At 42.4% G+C, this 19,012-nt stretch overlaps 1 protein-coding gene across 6 annotated transcripts in view; it reads left to right on the forward strand.

Moving 5' to 3' along the window:
* LOC125451628 (sodium/hydrogen exchanger 9B2-like) overlaps positions 1-19,012 on the forward strand; it is a 180,186-nt gene that overhangs the window by 778 nt on the left and 160,396 nt on the right. For 3 of the 6 annotated variants that reach the window (XM_059646138.1, XM_059646240.1, XM_059646215.1), the window contains exon 1: positions 9,627-9,751. The exons of 2 other annotated variants lie outside the window; for them this stretch is intronic. The gene's annotated coding sequence lies outside the window, so the exon portion shown is untranslated. Of the gene's footprint in view, positions 1-69; positions 89-9,626; positions 9,752-19,012 lie in introns of those variants that run through there. One more of the 6 variants, XM_059646171.1, reaches the window with a different exon arrangement.

The raw sequence follows: 19,012 nt of genomic DNA on the forward strand, positions 1-19,012 counted from the left end.
TTGCTGGAACAGCTCAGCAGTTCTGAGGAAGGGTCACGGGATCCGAAACGTTAATTCTGTTTTCTCCTTTACAGAACTGCCAGATCTGGTAAGCTTTTCCAGCAACTTTTTTTTTTGTTCCTGATTTACAGCATCCGCAGTTCTTTTGGTCCACATTTTATCAGCTTGTTTATCCATCTGCCTTTCCCTAGTAACTACTACATTCAATGTACAACATAGACAGGTTCAATTCTGCCTCACCTGATCTTTTAATCATTCACTTCCCCCAAACTAAAAAAAAATCTGCCTAGATTCAATTTTGATAAACCTCTTGACACTTTGAGAATATCACGAGCAAAAGGATACCAGTGGGTGTGGCATATTTTGATTTTCAGGCTTTTGATAAGGTCCTTTAAAATTAAACAAACAGAACACATTGAATATGGAATGATATACTGGCAATGGACTGAGGATTGGTCAACAGACAGAAAGAGGAGAATTGGAATAAAAAGGTCATTCCCAGATTGGCAGACCTAGTCAATGGGTGAGATACAGTTGTTTACAATAAATTGTATTTCCTAAAAGTGTTTGATTAGAACACTTCTGGATATTAAAAAAAACACACTTGATAAGTGACACGTAGTAGATCACAGACAAAAGGCAGATCTTCAAAAATTGGGCTAAGTAGCAGAATACACAACAAGCAGGATACAGGGCAGAAAACGAGAGAGCAGGTTTTAATCAACACAGTGTGGAACTCCAGCATCTGCAGTTTTTGTTATTTTGAAGTAGGTTTTGATGTTGTTGTTGACTTGCTTACCGAGCTGGCTTGTTTTCATTCAGATGTTTTGTCACCCTAATAGGCAACATCAGTGAGGCCTCTGATGTTAGGTTTTGATGTTAGATACTCAGTTTATCAAACTATGTTCTGCATGGATTGGCACTGAATGGTTAGTCCTCACTTATATTAACAAGTTGGACTCTGGAATTGGTAATTTTATTTCAAAATACATGGATGACATCAAATAAATTGGGGCTGTAGCTAATACATAGAATGACACTGACTAATTCAAGAAAGCAATAACAGGATAGATATGTAATTGTCAAATGAACTTCAGTACTGATAAATATGAACTGGTACAATTTGGTAGCTTCAGGGTCAGAATAATGGGCAAGCCAGTTAGCATTCAGGTGATTTTTTTTACACTTAGGGTAGTGAACCTTTTGAATTCTTCATGCCAGAAGGCTGGGGAAACAGAGTCATTGAGTGTGTTCGATATAGAGAGATTGATAGATTTCTAAATACTAATAACATCCAGAGCTATATGGATAGTGAGAGAATGTGGTGTTTAGGTAGATGAACATGCATGAGATAGTATGGTGCAAGGCTCAAGAAGATGAATGACTCACTCCTCCTCTTATGTTTCCTTGCTCTTGCTTATGGTATTTGTCTTTGATAAGTAATTATCCAATTCCATTTTAATACTCAAGTGAACATTCACATTCCCATTCTTTTCACTAACATCTTGCTTCACTTTCAATCTCAAAATCTCACTGGTCGATTTGCTTAGTCCATAACTCGCTTCTGTTACACTTATCATCATCTATTCATTAATGGCATTACAGTTTCTTTGATTTAGTAACACATGTTTACTTGAGGAGAGAGGAAACTTGCATCCGATTCTAGAGTGAGAGGATTGTGCTACTTTTTATTTTTATTGTTTTCATGTCTGTTTTACTTACCATAAGTTTTTCATTTTCTTCAGATTCAGGATGATAAAGGATGAGAGAGTTCAAATCTTACACACTTTTTCAAACAAGGGTATAAGAGCAAGCCTTATGTTACAGGCCTGCCAGTTTTCGCACGCGGGGGTGTGTGTGGGGGGGGGGGGGGGAAGAAACTTTTAGAAAGAAAATTAAGGCAAAATTAACAGTAACATGATAAATCTGAGTTGATTAAGTAAAGTCAGCAGGGACTTATTAAAAGCAAATTATGTTTAATTAATCTGATTTAAACTCTTGTAGAGGCACTTTATCAAAGAAGTTGATGAGTAATGTGTCACATGTGGACTTCCAAAAGCTTTTGATAAAGTCCACGTCATGGTTTTATCAGCAAAATTAAAGCCCAGAGTGTAAAATGGTAAATTGCACATGCAAGCAAAGTGTAAGAGCTCTGTTTCACTTGAACTATATCAATGACCTAGTACTTGGGCACAATTTCAAAACTTACAGAGGTCACAAAACCTGGAAGTGTTGTGAGCTTTAGCGTGATAGTTATAGACTTCAAGATGTAGACAAATTAGAGTTAGTAGAAATAAACACATGTCAGGTAAAATTTAAAATGGGGAGCTGCAAAATGATATGTGTTGGTTGGAAGCATGGGAAAGGACATTATGAGAGTGCACAATTCTAAACGGGGTGCAGAAACAAAGGGAAATGTGCAAAAATATCTTGTTTACGCACACAAATCACCAAAGATAAGAAAGTGCTTAGTAGGACATATAGGATTCTACGTTTTATAAAGAAGGCATATACTACAAAAGCAAGGAGTTAAAGCAAACATTTATACACATTGATTCAGGGTAAACTGGACAGGCTGGATACAAAAGATTTATATGAATTAATCCGGGGCGAAGGACTTCAATCAACACAATTTGGAGAAGGTGGATTTTCTCTTTCGAGGAAATCTAATAGAAGTATTCAAAATCATGAGGGCCTGGAGAGAGCAAATATGGAGATATTTTCCAAGATACCACAAGTGCAGGGAGGTTAAGTCAAAAGTAAAATACTATGGATGCTGGAAATCTAATATAAAAATAGAAAATGCTGAAAATACTCAGAAAGCCAAGCAGTTTCAGAGGAGAAAGAAAGAAGGTTCATACACAAAATCTTGATGAACTGTCAGGGGTGTTGCATGTCGATTGGAAAGCCACTGAGAGACCATATAGGCTTTCCAAAGGAAGGCAGACTGAATCACAAGCCAATCAGTGAGTGGGAGGCTACTAGTGGGTCTTCCACTAGAATTAAGACCAAGGGGGTAGAAGTCTCACATCCTGAGAACTATTGATCAATCAGAGGCCAGCAGCTATTGTGCTCATCAATGCCATTAGGGAGGCTAGGATTGCTACAGGAAAAACACTGACCAAAGGACAATGATCGCAGAGCTACCAAGGTGACAAGTAAGTAAAGTGATTGGGGGCGTTTCAAAAGGTTGTCTTGGATAAAGGTGCAGGAGGAAGGTGGTTAGGGGAGTTAGTAATGATGGCCAATCCAAGGCTTTCAGTGGCCTTCTTCCTGATGTCCTGGCCCTGGATCAGGCACAGTGCTATTAATTGAAGCAATGCCCCCATCCGTGGAAGTAACAAGCACGCAGGAACAAAAACAGAAGTTGCCGGAAGTTCAGCAGGTCTAGCAGCATCTGTGAAGAAAAAGTCAGAGTTTGGGTTTCTGAGTTAACTCAGAAACCCAGTTCTGAGGAAGGGTCACCAAAACTGAAACATTAACTCTGATTTGAGCATTTGTGCCTGTGCTTCTCTCCTTCTGCATCTACCCCATTATTTTTCTTTCTCTTCCTCCTTATCATGGTTTCAGAATTGGCATCCCTTTCTTATCCTCTGCTATTTTTAGGTGTAGTTTTGTTTCTACCTGTATATTTATTTTGTCAATCAGTGAATTTTAAGTCCTTGTATATTTCTTTGCTCGTTTCTCTGTGAAGGAAAATGGCTCTTCAAGAGCTACTATACAGTTATTTTTGAAATGCATCACTGTCATGGGTGTGCTTTGGAAGATGTTACTGCACAATGAATGCAAGGCATAGTTGCTGCAAATGCCCTAGTAAGTGTGTGCACAGAAAGGTCCCAAAGTGAGCAGTGCGCTTTGGTATTTTTCTTGATTTAGGACTATAATGATTGTAACAAGGCTAGACAACTGAACCTTTTAGAATAAGAGTTCCTTAATTGAGGCTGTTAATTTAGTCCAGAGAGCCATAGTTTACATATAAAAAGGATGAGAGTCAGTGATGCTGACACTCTGGTGCCTGACTCTGTATGAAGCAGTACTAAAAGCCAAAGGCTGTTCATGTGTAAATAAAGGGTGACTTGGTGACAGGATACTGGACTTTGTGGAGTTGTTTTAAGGTCTGTAGCTAGATTTGTGTGTTCATTCTTTCTTTAATTAGAACTGTGCCTTTCAGTGCTGTTGTAAGCCATATTCCATGATTTGCCTCAGTACTTACATCTATTTTTATCTTTATTTACATCTCTCTGCATTCATTCTATTTCTGTCTGCGTAACTATCCTCAATTCACTTCCTCTGTATTTATCAGTCTCAATATGTAACTTTGTTCCTATCTTTCCACTGATTTTATTTTTCTCAATTTCTATATAAATATTTATTCCTGTTTCCCTGCAAACGTTATTTGTTTTCTACTTATGTGCCTACGTACTTGTCTTTATTTGTCCCCCTTTTAGTTTCCTTTATGATACAGGCACATGGACATGAAAGTCAAGGCATCTGATTCACAATCTTTAAGATGTTTATGCTTGTATAAAGCTATTACATGGAGTCCTCAGGAGACCATGACTAATATTACTCTCAAGTCCTATGGTGCTCAGTTCATATTATTATTGGACAATTTATAGTCCAGACTGAAATCTTAATGGATCAAATTTAGCTTTCTTCCCATTCAACAAGGTCATCTTTCACCAAAACACAAGCACACAACGCTGCAAAACACCACCACGTGCAAGTTTCCCTCCAAGCCACTCACCATCTGACTTGGAAATATATCACCATGCCGTCACTGTCGCTAGGTCAAAATCCTGAAATTCCCTTCCTAACAGTATTGTGGATCTACGTACAACTCACGGAGAGAAAACTGCTCTTCACCACCTTCTCAAGGGCAACTGGGGATGGGCAATAAATGCTGGCCAGCCAGTCAGGGATGCCCACGTCCCACGAGTGAATTTTTAAAAAAAGGTTCAGCCTTAGCAATAAAACAGTTTATTATGTACTGGAAATGAAAATCAAAATAGAATAACACAAACTGCTCACAAAAAGCTCAAAGTTAAAGATTTTGAAACATGGTTAAAACAATCGCATTAAGCTCAACAGCAATCCTTCAGCGTACTCACAACATAGATAATTGCATTTTCAAACAAAAATAGGAATTGCTGGTGAAACTCAATAGATCTGGCATCATCTGTGGGAAGAAAGCACAGTTAACATTTTAGTTCCAGTGACTCTTCATCAGAACTGATTGCTTTTTCTATCATCTCCATGAGGTTATTGTGACTGTGGCTTCATTCTGTATCTTAAGAATCAGATGGACTTTTTTTTGAGTCTCCATATTGTTGAGTTCTGACTTTCTTGGCTTCAAATAAGCCCTTCAGGGTTTAAACCAAAACACTTCTGGTCTGATAACTTCAAAATTAACTGCTTACACTGAGGCAGTCTATTTTGTAACAGTTCTAAGCTATCCCGTTTCTTTATGAGCAACTGTCTTACAGATTAAGCTTCAGTCAAGACTTCAATAAACCTGAAACCTTTCTTCAAGTTATGGCAATTTTGCCTAAGCCAGAAAAAAGGCAAAGGCAATCTCTGGATCTATCTACCTGAAACATAATGCACAACTGTTTATCCACTTGTAAACTCACCAAAAGAAGAAAACTACACTTCAGGAAGGATCTAGGCCCGAAATGTCAACTTTTGTGTTCCTAGGATGCTGCTTGGCCTGCTGTGTTCATCCAGCTCCGTGCATTTTTATCTACACTTCAGGAAGTCTCTCTCCCGTGTCATGTTTTTCAAGAAATCAACATGGCTACAGAAATACTTACAAGTTAATCATTACATCTCAAGTCCACATGTCACTAGTTCAACTCTAATTTAAACATTACTAATATATATATATATAAATCGTAAAAAGTATGACTTGTAAGACTTCCTACATGTTTGTCTTTTATGGCCTATCATGTAAGCTTACATAAGATTAATAGATAAGGCTGTTTCTACTACATGCAGTTAGTGTAAATATGTCATCAACAATTGGACCCTTTCACTGTCCACTTCATGCTCACTTGTGTTACCATCTGCTTATTGTTCTTCAGACATTCTTCATCCATGAGTGACCACTTCTGCCTTTATTACTTTGATATTTATTACAGAGAATCCTTTCTATTGAGCTTGCTGTCATGCTCACTGAGCTGGCTTGTTTTTGTTCAGATGTTTCATCACCATGTTAGATGACATCATCAGTGCAGCCTCCAATGAAGCAGAGCTTCTGACTTCATTGGAGACTCCACTAATGATGTCAACTAGCACGGTGACAAAACATTGGAACAAAAACAAGCCAGCTTGGCGAGCAAGTCAACAACCTCATCCACAACCTGAGACACAGATCTTTGCCAATACTTTAAAGTCCTTTCTATTTCCACACTCCCTGTGATTTCTCAGGCAGACACCAAACCAACAATTTAAGTCTGCATCTGCATCATCTCACACAACTGCTAAACCACATATCTCTATCTGGAATACAATTAGGTGTTTTAATAACTAAAACACTCGGGATCTACTTAATGTCAGCTTTTCTACTTGGTTTAAGAATTCTCGTACCAACATTCACAATTAGATTGAATGAGTAGGTGAGGAAATGTCAAGATAATAAAATGTGAGGCTGGATGAACACAGCAGGCCAAGCAGCATCTCAGGAGCACAAAAGCTGACGTTTCGGGCCTAGATCCTTCATCAGAGAGGGGGATGGGGAGAGGGAACTGGAATAAATAGGGAGAGAGGGGGAGGTGGACCGAAGATGGAGAGTAAAGAAGATAGGTGGAGAGAGTGTAGGTGGGGAGGTAGGGAGGGGATAGGTCAGTCCAGGGAAGACGGACAGGTCAAGGAGGTGGGATGAGGTTAGTAGGTAGATGGGGGTGCGGCTTGGGGTGGGAGGAAGGGATGGGTGAGAGGAAGAACCGGTTAGGGAGGCAGAGACTGGTTGGACTGGTTTTGGGATGCAGTGGGTGGGGGGAAAGAGCTGGGCTGGTTGTGTGGTGCAGTGGGGGGAGGGGACGAACTGAGCTGGTTTAGGGATGCAGTAGGGGAAGGGGAGATTTTGAAACTGGTGAAGTCCACATTGATACCATATGGCTGCAGGGTTCCCAGGCGGAATATGAGTTGCTGTTCCTGTAACCTTCGGGTGGCATCATTGTGGCACTGCAGGAGGCCCATGATGGACGTGTCGTCTAAGGAATGGGAGGGGGTGTGGAAATGGTTTGCGACTGGGAGGTGCAGTTGTTTGTTGCGAACTGAGCGGAGGTGTTCTGCAAAGCGGTCCCCAAGCCTCCGCTTGGTTTCCCCAATGTAGAGGAAGCCGCACCGGGTACAGTGGATGCAGTATACCAGATTGGCAGATGTGCAGGTGAACCTCTGCTTAATGTGGAATGTCATCTTGGGGCCTGGGATGGGGGTGAGGGAGGAGGTGTGTTTGAAGGGATATTAGATCCAGTATGTAAATGCGATTGGAACTATTTGGATGGGAAACACCAGCATACGCTGCTTTGTCCATAAGACCTGATTCCACAGTGTGACCTCCATGTATGGATGTTAGACAGGACAATGTTGGAGAACACTGCAAAAAAAATCTATTGACATAAGCAAGAAATTCTGGATACATTTAGCAAGTCTGGCAGTACCTAGTGAGAGAAAACTAGTGTTTAACACTTCAAGTTTAAGATATTTTCTGACCAACCTGTTCAGGGACATTATTGCACACTTCTGAAACAATTGGGACTTGAGCCCTGGCCTCCTGATTCAGAGGTAGGGACACTATCACTGCACCACAAAAGCCCTAACACTTGAGCTTTACAGGGTCTGATGACTGATTAATTAACTCTGTTCCTTCCTCCAATTAAGATGCCACACTTGGTGAGAACTTCCATTAGTTTCTTTTTTTAAAATTTATTCACCATTATTTCCTTGAATTAAGTTCCTATGCATATTATCACATTCCCATTTATTTAAAACATTGTAAAGAAAAAGCTTACATGACTTAAAATGCTTTTTGAAAATCTAGCTCTATGATATCCATTCCATCTTCTTTATGGACACATTCTTGTTTCCTTGATTAAATGTGTCAAATGTACCTTGTGTTTTACAAATCTCTGCTGGCCATTGCTAATTACTTTTTGTTTTCCAAAGGAAATATTAATTTTATCATGTATCACAGACACTAGAAGCTTACCATCTACTCATGTTTGGCAGAATGTTCTAGTTATTCAATTTAATCATTTTTCCAATTCAAGAACATGCACAAAGTATTAGAATCTTCATGTTCTCTGCTATAACAACTATATATCAGGTTGTTAGGAAGTACATGGCAGGAGGCTCCGGTACCCTCAAAGTTCTAGAATATGCATATCAAGTCCCCTTGTCCATTTTTCCTCTTGGCATCAACATCCCCATTTTTCCTCTCGTACTTTCTTTCATTATCTGTTTCCACTCTATTATTCCCCATCTGTTACCTTACTTTCACTCTTCCGGTTAAATATCTTCATTAGCATTTTTCTCTCTCCAAGCCCAGGCAGTTAATAATTTTTCCATTCATGCCTCAAGTATTACTGTATTATCTATTATATGGTATCTCTGAATACATCAAAACTGACAGGCCCTGTGTTCCTCCACACGTGATCAACCAAGGCACCAGGAGTATCATCCCAGACTTACCCACATGGTATATGATGTGCAAATTACAGGCCTGAGCTCCCCAGACATTCCCCATTAAGCAGAAATATGACCCTCGTCCAACTAGCACGTTTCCCATCCGCCTTTTGGCTCAGACCAATTGGCTGCAATCACGGGCTGGGGCTTCTTGCCTCGGCGACTGGCATGTTGGGGGCGGGAACACGACATATTAAACCCCTGCTCTACCCTATTCCTCTAACCCGCCCCCGTTCACCAGGGCTAACCCACCTGGCCTGCACATCTGGGAGAACATTTAAACTCCACACAGACAGTCACCCAAGACTGGAATCGAAGCTGAGTCCGTGGGGCTGTGAAGCCACCAAATGACTGGGACACCACCTCACCTCTCACTGCTTCCTCCATTTCTGAGGAAGGGTCTCCGCACCCGATACATTAACTCTGTTTTCTCCTCCCCAGATGCTGCCAGAGCTGCTGGGCTTTTCCAGCAACTTTGTTTTTGTTCCTGACTTACAGCATCCACAGTTCTTTTGGGTTTTTATTCCTTCCTCACGTTCTTTAATCTTTGATGGAGGGTTTGTTGCGTATCCCTCATTTCCCTTGAACTTGAGTAATTTACCACGCTATGTCGGGGAGATGTTCAGGGTCAAGCACATTGCAATGATAGTTCCTTTGAATTTTTCACCGAATTCTCAAAAAATACCTAACTATTAAATCGTTATTTAAATACCCGACAGCCGTTAAATCGCGCACGCGCACTTATCATTCTCTCATGCAAGTTAGCTGCCGCAGCGGCGGCGGAGTTCGCGCGTGCGTAATCGCGGTGTCTTCCTGGGACAGCCCTCTCACGCGCACGTCTCCGACCGCTGCTTTTGGTAGGCGGGGCGCGACGATGGGCCACGGATACGCATGTGCAGAGTTCCTTCCGGCGCGTGCGTATTCCCAGGCGGCCGACCCCAGCCCGCGCATGTGCGTTGCGCTGGGCGACGCGGCTGGCTGACAGGTGTCGGGGTGCAGCCGCCCGCCGTGTCTGGGGGATTGGAACCTGTAGCTTGGTCGCTGTTTAACCGAGGGCAAATGTGTAAGTGCCAGTTATTGTTTATGTCAACGGTCTTTGTTGTCGTACGTTGTATTGAAATGTAGTCTGATTCCTAGATGGAATTTCTATGACCGTTAGGTCTTATTTCTCAGCCCCAGAGTGGGGACTCTGCGTTGTGGAGCCTCTCCTGACAAGGAAATGGCACTTGGATACAAGGATCTTTGCTTTCATCAGACGTGGTTGCTTCTATCATCTTGCCTAATGTTTCCTCAACGCACGCAAGTACTGTGGATATGTGAAATCGAGACCAAAATTACTGCAAATATTCGGCATGCCTGACAGTATCTATGTAGAGAGAAATTGAGCTAATGTTTCAGGTCGATGACCCATCATCACAATCAAGGAACAGTTAGAAATGTGCTTGCTTTTAAGCAGTTGAAACAGGGAGTGTGGGGAAACAAACAAGAGCGAAGGAATCTGATTGAATGGAAGACAGGAAATATTACATGTCAAAAAAAAGTTGATTATGCCAAACCTCCTGTACGCTTTCTGCCTTTAGTTCTAAGCGATTAGCTTCCCCGTGATCTAATTCCAGGATTAGGCAAGGACAATATTGTTGCCAATGCTCCTAGAACTGTCATGGAGTCTCTGTGTTTAAAGATTTAATTATTATACTCTGCCGTAAGCCACCCAGGAAATAAATCATAGGGATGATACTTTTCATGTCTTTTTCTACTTTGAGTCACAGAGATCTGTTCGCACAGTAGTCCAACATCTATCTGTACTAATTCCATTTCCTAGCACTTGGCTGGTAGCCTTTTATGCGATGGTATTTCCAATGGTCAGCTAAATAGTTTTTAACTATCTGAGGATTCCTGCTTGTATCACCCTGACAGGCAGTGAGTTCTAGAAACCCACAATCCTCTGGGAGAATGTTTTCGCCCAAATCCCCTCTGAACCTCCTGCTCCTTGCCCTCAAACTGTGCCCCCTGTTTTTGATTCCTCTATTAAGAGGAAAGATTTCTCCCTGTCTGCCCTGCCTGTGCCCCTCAGAATTGTGTATGCTTCAGTCAGGTCCCCACTCAGTCTTCCCGCTGTCTCTAACCCCAGCTTATCTAGTCTGTCTTCATAACTGAAACACCGCAGCATAGACCATCTCTTTTACACCTACTCTAATTCATTTTAATTGTCCCAAACACAGTAAATTTAGGGAAGGTTCCTTGACATTGGAAAATAGCTAAATGTAACTCTTTTATTCAAAAAGGGAGACAGAAAGCAGAAAATACAGGTCAATTAGTTTAACATCTGTCATAGGGAAAATGTTGGAAACTCTTATTAAAGACATTATAACAGGGCACTTAGTGAGTTAAAAGTAATCAGGCAGAACCAACGTGGTTTTGTTAAAGGGAAATCGTGTTTAGCTAATTTATTGGAATCCTTTGAAGAAGGTTAATATACTTCTAAGTTTAAGAGTCGCAAGGTTACGCTGCAGCTCTACAAAACCCTGGTGAGACCACACTTGGAATATTGTGTCCAGTTCTGGTCGCCCTATTATAGGAAAGATGTGGAGGCTTTGGAGAGGGTGCAAAGGAGGTTTACCAGGATGCTGCCTGGACTGGAGGGCTTGTCTTACGAGGAAAGGTTGACTGAGCTCGGACTTTTCTCTCTGGAGAGAAGGACGAAGAGAGGTGACCTGATCGAGGTGTACAAGGTAATGAGAGGCATAGATAGAGTCGATAGCCAGAGACTTTTCCCCAGGGCAGAATTGACTGCCACGAGGGGTCTTAGTTTTAAGGTGTTAGGAGGAAGGTATAGAGGAGACGTCAGAGGAAGGTTCTTCACCCAGAGAGTTGTGAGCGCATGGAATAGTTTACCAGTGGTAGTCGTGGAAGCAGAGTCATTAGTGACATTTAAGCGACTGCTGGACATGCACATGGACAGCAGTGAATTGAGGAGAATGTAGGTTAGGTTATTTTATTTTTGGATTAGGATTATTCCACGGCACAACATCATGGGCCGAAGGGCCTGTACTGTGCTGTACTTATCTGTGTTCTGTGAAACTTACTGTCATTCTTTAAGTGTCATTGGGTCAAAATCCTGGATCTTCCTTCCAAACAGCATTGTCTACCTACCTACAACAAATGATTTACAGTGTTTCAAGAAGACAGTACGCCACCAGCTCAAGGGCAAAAATTGCTGGACCAGCAAGCAATATCCACATCCCACAACTGATTTTTAAAAAAAAACTAACTTGTATTGTTGATAAAGGGGAACCAGTGAATGTATTGTGCTTTAGATAGAAGGCATTCCACATCAAAAGTTATTGTGCAAAGTAAAAGATCTTGGTATAGGGAGTAACATAGTGGCATGGATAGAAATTTGCTTGCTAACAAAGTAGAGAGTAGGAATAAGTGTGTCTTTTTCAGGTTGGCAGGAAGCCACAAGTGGTGTGCCACAGATTGGTAGTGAAGTTTCAACTCTTTACAATGTATATAAATGACTTGGAGGAAGGGATTGAAGGAATAGTAACTAAATTTACTGATGACACGAAGTAGGCAGAAAAAGTGAGATGTGAAGTGGACATGAGAAGCCTATAAAGCAAAATAAATTGGTTATGTAAGTGGTTGAAGATTTGGTGAGTGGAGTACAATGTGGGAAAGGGTGAAATTGATCAATTTGATAGAAAGAATATAAAGGAAGCATTATCTAAATGGTGAAAGGTTGCAGAATTCTGAGATGTGAAGAGATCTTGTCCTAGTGCAGAAATCACGGAAGCTTTGTATCTGGATACAGCAAGTAATCAGGAGAGCTCATAGAATGTTATTGTTTATTGCAAGAATAAGGAGGTTATGCTTTAGTTATATAAAGCATTAGGTATCTGTAGTACTGTGTGCAGTCCTGGCCATCAAACTTATGGAAGTATGTTAATGCATTGGAAGCAGTCCAGAGAAGACCGGGGATGATGCTGTTTGGGGTGTACTTTGTAGAGTGGTTGGGGAGGGTTTCAACTAATGTAGCAGGAGGATGGGAGCCAGAGGAATACAGCAGGAGATGCGGAAATTATGGGAGAGGTAAGCAAATGTGACTAAGGAGCAAAATCAAAGTTGCTGGAAAAGCTTAGCAGGTCTGGCAGCATCTGTGGAGGAGAAAACAGGGTTAACATTTCGGGTCCAGTGACCCATCCTCAGAACTGAGCTCTGAAATGCATGTGTTTCAATGCAAGGAGTACAATAAGGAATGGCAATGAACTTAGATCTTTGATTAGTACTTGGAACTGTGACATTATTGTGATTAAGGAGACTTGCCTGAAAGAGGATAATAAAATGTGAGGCTGGATGAACACAGCAGGCCAAGCAGCATCTCAGGAGCACAAAAGCTACCTACTAACCTCATCCCACCTCCTTGACCTGTCCGTCTTCCCTGGACTGACCTATCCCCTCCCTATCTCCCCACCTATACTCTCTCCACCTATCTTCTTTACTCTCCATCTTCGGTCTGCCTCTCCCTCTCTCCCCATTTATTCCAGCTCCCTCTCCCCATCCCCCTCTCTGATGAAGGGTCTAGGCCCGAAACGAGCTTTTGTGCTCCTGAGATGCTGCTTGGCCTGCTGTGTTCATCCAGCCTCACATTTTATTATCTTGGAATTCTCCAGCATCTGCAGTTCCCATTATCTCTTGCCTGAAAGAGGGTCAATACTGGCAGTTGAATGCCCCACGATTGAGATGTTTCAGGTGTGGTAGAAGGGGATGTGAAAGGGGTGGGGGAATTGCATTACTGGTAAAGGAGTATCTCACATCTGTACAGAGGGATGATGCATCAGATGACCTGTGCAGTGAGGCAAAATGAGTAGAACTGAGGAATAGGAAAGATGAAATCACAATGCTGGAGGTATACCACAGGCCTCCCAACAGCCAGCGGGAGATAGAGGAGAGAGCATGTATACAGATTTTTGAAAGATGTAAAAACAGCAGCGTTGTTCTGTTGGGTGATTTTAATGTCCCCTACGTTGACTGGGGCTCATTTCATGCTAGGGACTTGGATGGGTCAGAATTTGAAAGGACCATTCAGGAGGGTTTCTTGACACAGTATATAAATGGCCCAACCAGGGAATGAATTATACTGGGATAGTGGGAACTGCCGATGCTGGATAATCTGAGATAACAAAGTGTAGAGCTGGATGAACACGGCAGGCCAAGCAGCATCAGAGGAGCAAGAATACTGATGTTTCGGGTCTGGACCCTTCTTCACGAAATCAGTGGATTATACTGGACCTGGTTCTGCGAAATGAGCCTGGCCAGGTGAATGAAGTTTCAGCGAGGTGAGTATTTTGGGAGCAGTGACCATACTGGGGCAGAGTTGAGTATGGTAGGCATTACAAACGAGAAACTGCTAGAAAAGCTAAAAGGTCTAAAAATTAATAAATCTCCTGGCCCCAATGGGCTACATCCTAGAGTTCTAAGGGATGTGGCTGAGGAAATAGCAGAGGCTTTGGTCGTGATCTTTCAAAAGTCACTGGAGTCTGGGAAAGTCCTGGATGATTGGAAAATTGCTGTTGTAACCACCTTGTTTAAGAAAGGATCAAGACAAAATATGGAAAATTATAGGCCGAATAGCCTAACCTCGGTTCTTGGTAAAATTCTCGAATCCATTGTTAAGGATGAGATTTCTAAATTCTTGGCAGTGCAGGGTCGGGTTAGAACAAGTCAGCATGGATTTAATAAGGGGAGGTCATGCCTGACAAACCTGTTAGAATTCTTTGAAGAGGTAACAAGTAGGTTAGACGAGGGAAGCCCATTGGATGTTATCTATCTAGACTTCCAAAAGGCCTTTGATAAGGTGCCTGACGGGAGGCTGCTGAGTAAGGTGAGGGCCCATGGTATTTGAGGTGAGCTGCTGGCTTGAATTGAGTATTGGCTGTCTGACAGAAGGCAGAGAGTTGGGATAAAAGGCTCTTTTTCGGAATGGCAACCAGTGACAAGTGATGTCCCGCAGAGTTCAGTGTTGGGGCCACAGCTGTTCACTTTATATATTAATGATCTGGATGAAGGGAGTGGGGGCATTCTGGCGAAGTTTGCTGATGATACAAAGATAGGTGGACAGGCAGGTAGTGCTGAGGAGGTGGGGAGGCTGCAGAAAGATTTAGATAGTTTAGGAGAGTCGTCCAGGAAATGGCTGATGAAATGCAACGTGAGCAAATGTGAGGTTTTACACTTTGGAAAAAAGAATACAGGCATGGACTATTTTCTAAACGGTGAGAAAATTAGTAAAGCAGAAGTACAAAGGGATCTGGGAGTGTTGGTCCAGGATTCTGTAAAAGTTAACTTGCAGGTAGAGACCGTGATTAAGAAAGCGAATGTAATGTTGTCATTTATCTCAAGAGGGTTGGAATATAAAAGCAGTGATGTGTTTCTGAGACTTTATAAAGCTCTAGTTAGGCCCCATTTAGAACACTGTGTCCAATTTTGGGCCCCATACCTCAGGAAGGGCATACTGGCGCTGGACCGTGCCCAGCGGAGATTCACACGGATGATCCCTGGAATGGTAGGTTTAACATATGATGAATGGCTGAGGATCCTGGGATTGTATTCATTAGAGTTTAGAAGGTTGAGGGAGATCTAATAGAAACTTAGAAGATAATGTATGGCTTAGAAAGGGTGGATGCTGGCAAGTTGTTTCTGTTAGGCAGGAAGACTAGGACCCGTGGGCACAGCCTTAGAATTAGAGGGGGTAAATTAGAAACGGAAATGAGGAGACATTTCTTCAGCCAGAGAGTGGTGGGCCTGTGGAATTCATGGCCACAGTGCGCAGTGGAGGCCGTAACGTTAAATGTCTTCAAGGCAGAGATTGATAAATTCTTGATCTCACAAGGAATCAAGGACTACGGGAAGAGTGCAGTGAAGTGTAGTTGAAATGCCCATCAGCCATGATTAAATGGCAGAGTGGACTCCTATGTCTTATGGTCTTATGGTCTTGTAATACTATGAGTTTTAAGATACTCATGGATAGGGATAAAAGCAGTCCTCAAGTGAAGGTGTTAAACTGGGGGACAGCGAACTGCAACAATATTAGGTAGGAACTAGAGAATTTTGAATCAAGGTAACTGTTTGAGGGTAAGTCCTCATCAGACAGATGGGAGTATTTCAAATGGCAGTTGATACACATTTACGGATAATGCAAAGACTGATAGAGTTGTGGATAGTGAGGAGGATTGTCAGAGGGTACAGCAGGATATTGAACAATTGGAGGCATGGGCAGAAAAATGGCAGATGTAAGATAATAAAGTGTGAAGCTGGATGAACACAGCAGGCCCAGCTGCATCTCAGGAGCGCAGAAGCTGACGTTTCGGGCTGACGTTTCATCAGAGGGGAAGGGTCTGATGAAGGGCCTAGGCCCGAAACGTCAGCTTTTGTGCTCCTGAGATGCTGCTTGACCTGCTGTGTTCATCTAGCTTCACACTTTGTTATCTTGGATTCTCCAGCATCTGCAGTTCCCATTGTCACAAATGGCAGATGTAGTTTACTCCAGACAAATGTGAGGTGATAAGTTTTGGAAGTTCGTGTACAAGCGGAAATTATACGCTAAATGGCAGAATCCTTAAGTGTATTGATATGCAGAGAGGGATCTGGGTATGCAGGTCCACAGATCACTGGTGGCAATGCAGGTAGATAAGGCAGTAAAAAAGGCTAAAAGTGTGTTTGCCTCCATTGGAAGGGGTATTGAGTATAAAGATAGGCAAATTATGCTGCAGCTTTATAGAAATTTAGTTAGGCCACAATCGGAATATTGCTTGCAGTTCTTGTCACCACATTATCAGAAGGATGTAGATGCTTTGGAGCAGGTGCAGAAGAGGGTGACCATGATGTTGCCTGGTAAGGGGCATTTAAGCTATGAAGAAAGTTTGAATAGACTGGGTTTGTTTTCATTTGAAACACAGCAGGTTGAGGGGTAACCTAGTAGAAGTTTATAAGATTGTAAATGGGATGGATAGAGTTGAAAGTATTTTTCCCATAGAGGAGGGGTCAATTATTGGGGGGCACAGGTTCAAGGTGCGGGTGGGAGGTTTTTAAACGAGATGTGCAAGATAGGTTTTTCACACCAAGGTTGGTGAGTGCTTGAAACACGCTGCCAGAGAAACAGTTCTTGGGGCTAAAGGGATCAAAGGGTGTGGGGAGAAAGCAGAAACAGAGGACTAAGTTGGACGATTGGCCATGACAATATTGAAATGTGCACCAGTCTCAAAGGGTCACAATGGCCTACTGCTACTCCTATTTTCCATATTTCTATGTTTTTGCCTTGTAATTCATTTTTGGAGGATTAATCTTGCACTTTTCAGCATTAAATTTCATTTGCTCCTGTTCAGCCCACCTGAATGACTCCTCAGTAATGTCCTACATGCTATGTCTTTTCTTCACAGCTTAACCACAGCTTCAATTTTCATGTACTTAGCGATCATACATTAATGATCTAGACATAAATGTATAAGGTATGCAACAAACAGCAAGTCACCCAGCGCAAAACCACTGTATACAGATTTCCAGTCACAAAACACGCTTTGACTATTGCCATCCACCAACTATCCTTCATTGGTAATTGTCTCTCCAATTGGAGAATAAATTTGTCCCTCTGGATTTTTTCCAGTTACTTTCCTACCAAGCACTTTAGACTCAGTGGCCTATACTTTGCTGGTTTATCTCTACCATCATTTTCAGAAAAGTGGTACCACAAAGCTGTCCTCCAGTAATTCAAAGTATTAGAAAGTGGATGCAAAATAACACTGACAAAACAGGATAGGTGGAACATAGGATGTCTTTGAAAATTCTAGAAATAAGTCCAAACTAAGTTGATAACTTGATGGAAAGCATTGTTGTTGCTGGGCATGCTCACGACTAGTTGATTCTGTTAAACAGTACCAGATTTATCAACATTGTTATGAAGACACCTCACATTTAACTAAGTGGACTTGACTTTGAAGGATTATAGAGATGTCTGGGTTGTTATTTTTAAAAAGCTGATGAAGAGACTTTTTGGAAATTTTTTTAAGAAGGGCACTTTTTGAAAACCAAAAGGTTCCAGATAAAAGCTGTTCTCGGTTGCTTTAACTCACTTCAGGGAAGACACCTGATTGCTCTACAACTGGGTTTTATGGCCGTTTCTTGTGAATAGTGTTTATAGGCTTAAACTTAATGTTTTGAATTTTCAGTTGAGGAAAGCTGCTACAGAACAAGCTGCGCAGCTTATGTTAACAAAGTGTGAAGCTGGATGAACACAGCAGGCCAAGCAGCATCTTAGGAGCACAAAAGCTGATGTTTCGGGCCTGGACCCTTCATCAGAGAGGAGGATGGGGAGAGGGTTCTGAAATAAATAGGGAGAGAGGATGAGGCAGACCGAAGATGGATAGAGGAGAAGATAGGTGGAGAGGAGACTATAGTTGGGGAGGTAGGGAGGGGATAGGTCAGTCTGGGAAGGATGGACAGGTCAAGGAGGCGGGATGAGGTTAGTAGGTAGGAAGTGGAGGTGCGGCTTGAGGTGGGAGGAGGGGACGGGTGAGAGGAAGAACAGGTTATGGAGGTGGGAATGAGCTGGGCTAGTTTTGGGATGTAGTGGGATGAGGGGAGATTTTGAAGCTTGTGAAGTCCACATTGATACCATTGGGTTGCAGGGTTCCCAAGCAGAATATGAGTTGCTGTTCCTGCAACCTACGGGTGGCATCATTATGACACTGCAGGAGGCCCAGAATGGACATGCCGTCTAAGGAATGGGAGGGGGATTTGAAATGGTTCGCGACTGGGAGATGCAGTTGTTTATTGCCCACTGCATCCCACAACCAGCCCAGCCCGTCCCCACCTCCCTAACCTGTTCTTTCACTCACCCGTCCCCTCCTCCCACCTCAAGCTGCACCTCCATTTCCTACCTACTAACCTCATCCTGCCTCCTTGACCTGTCCATCCTCCCCGGACTGACCTATCCCCTCCCTACGTCCCCACCTTTCGTCTCCTCTCCACCTATCTTCTCCTCTATCCATCTTCGGTTTGCCTCCCCTTCTCTCCCTATTTATTTCAGAACCCTCTCCCCATCCCCCTCTCTGTTGAAGGGTCTAGGCCCGAAATGTCAGCTTTTGTGCTCCTAAGATGCTGCTTGGCCTGCTGTGTTCATCCAGCTACACACTTTGTTATCTCGGATTCTCCAGCATCTGCAGTTTCCATTATCTCTGCTCAGCTTATTTTTCCTGTTTCTGACACATGTTTGCTGTGTTATCAATATGAAACATAATTATTTGGCACAGACTGTCAATAAAAACATAGT

The sequence above is a fragment of the Stegostoma tigrinum genome, chromosome 1, assembly GCF_030684315.1.
Source record: "Stegostoma tigrinum isolate sSteTig4 chromosome 1, sSteTig4.hap1, whole genome shotgun sequence".
In the NCBI taxonomy this organism is placed as follows: domain Eukaryota; kingdom Metazoa; phylum Chordata; class Chondrichthyes; order Orectolobiformes; family Stegostomatidae; genus Stegostoma; species Stegostoma tigrinum.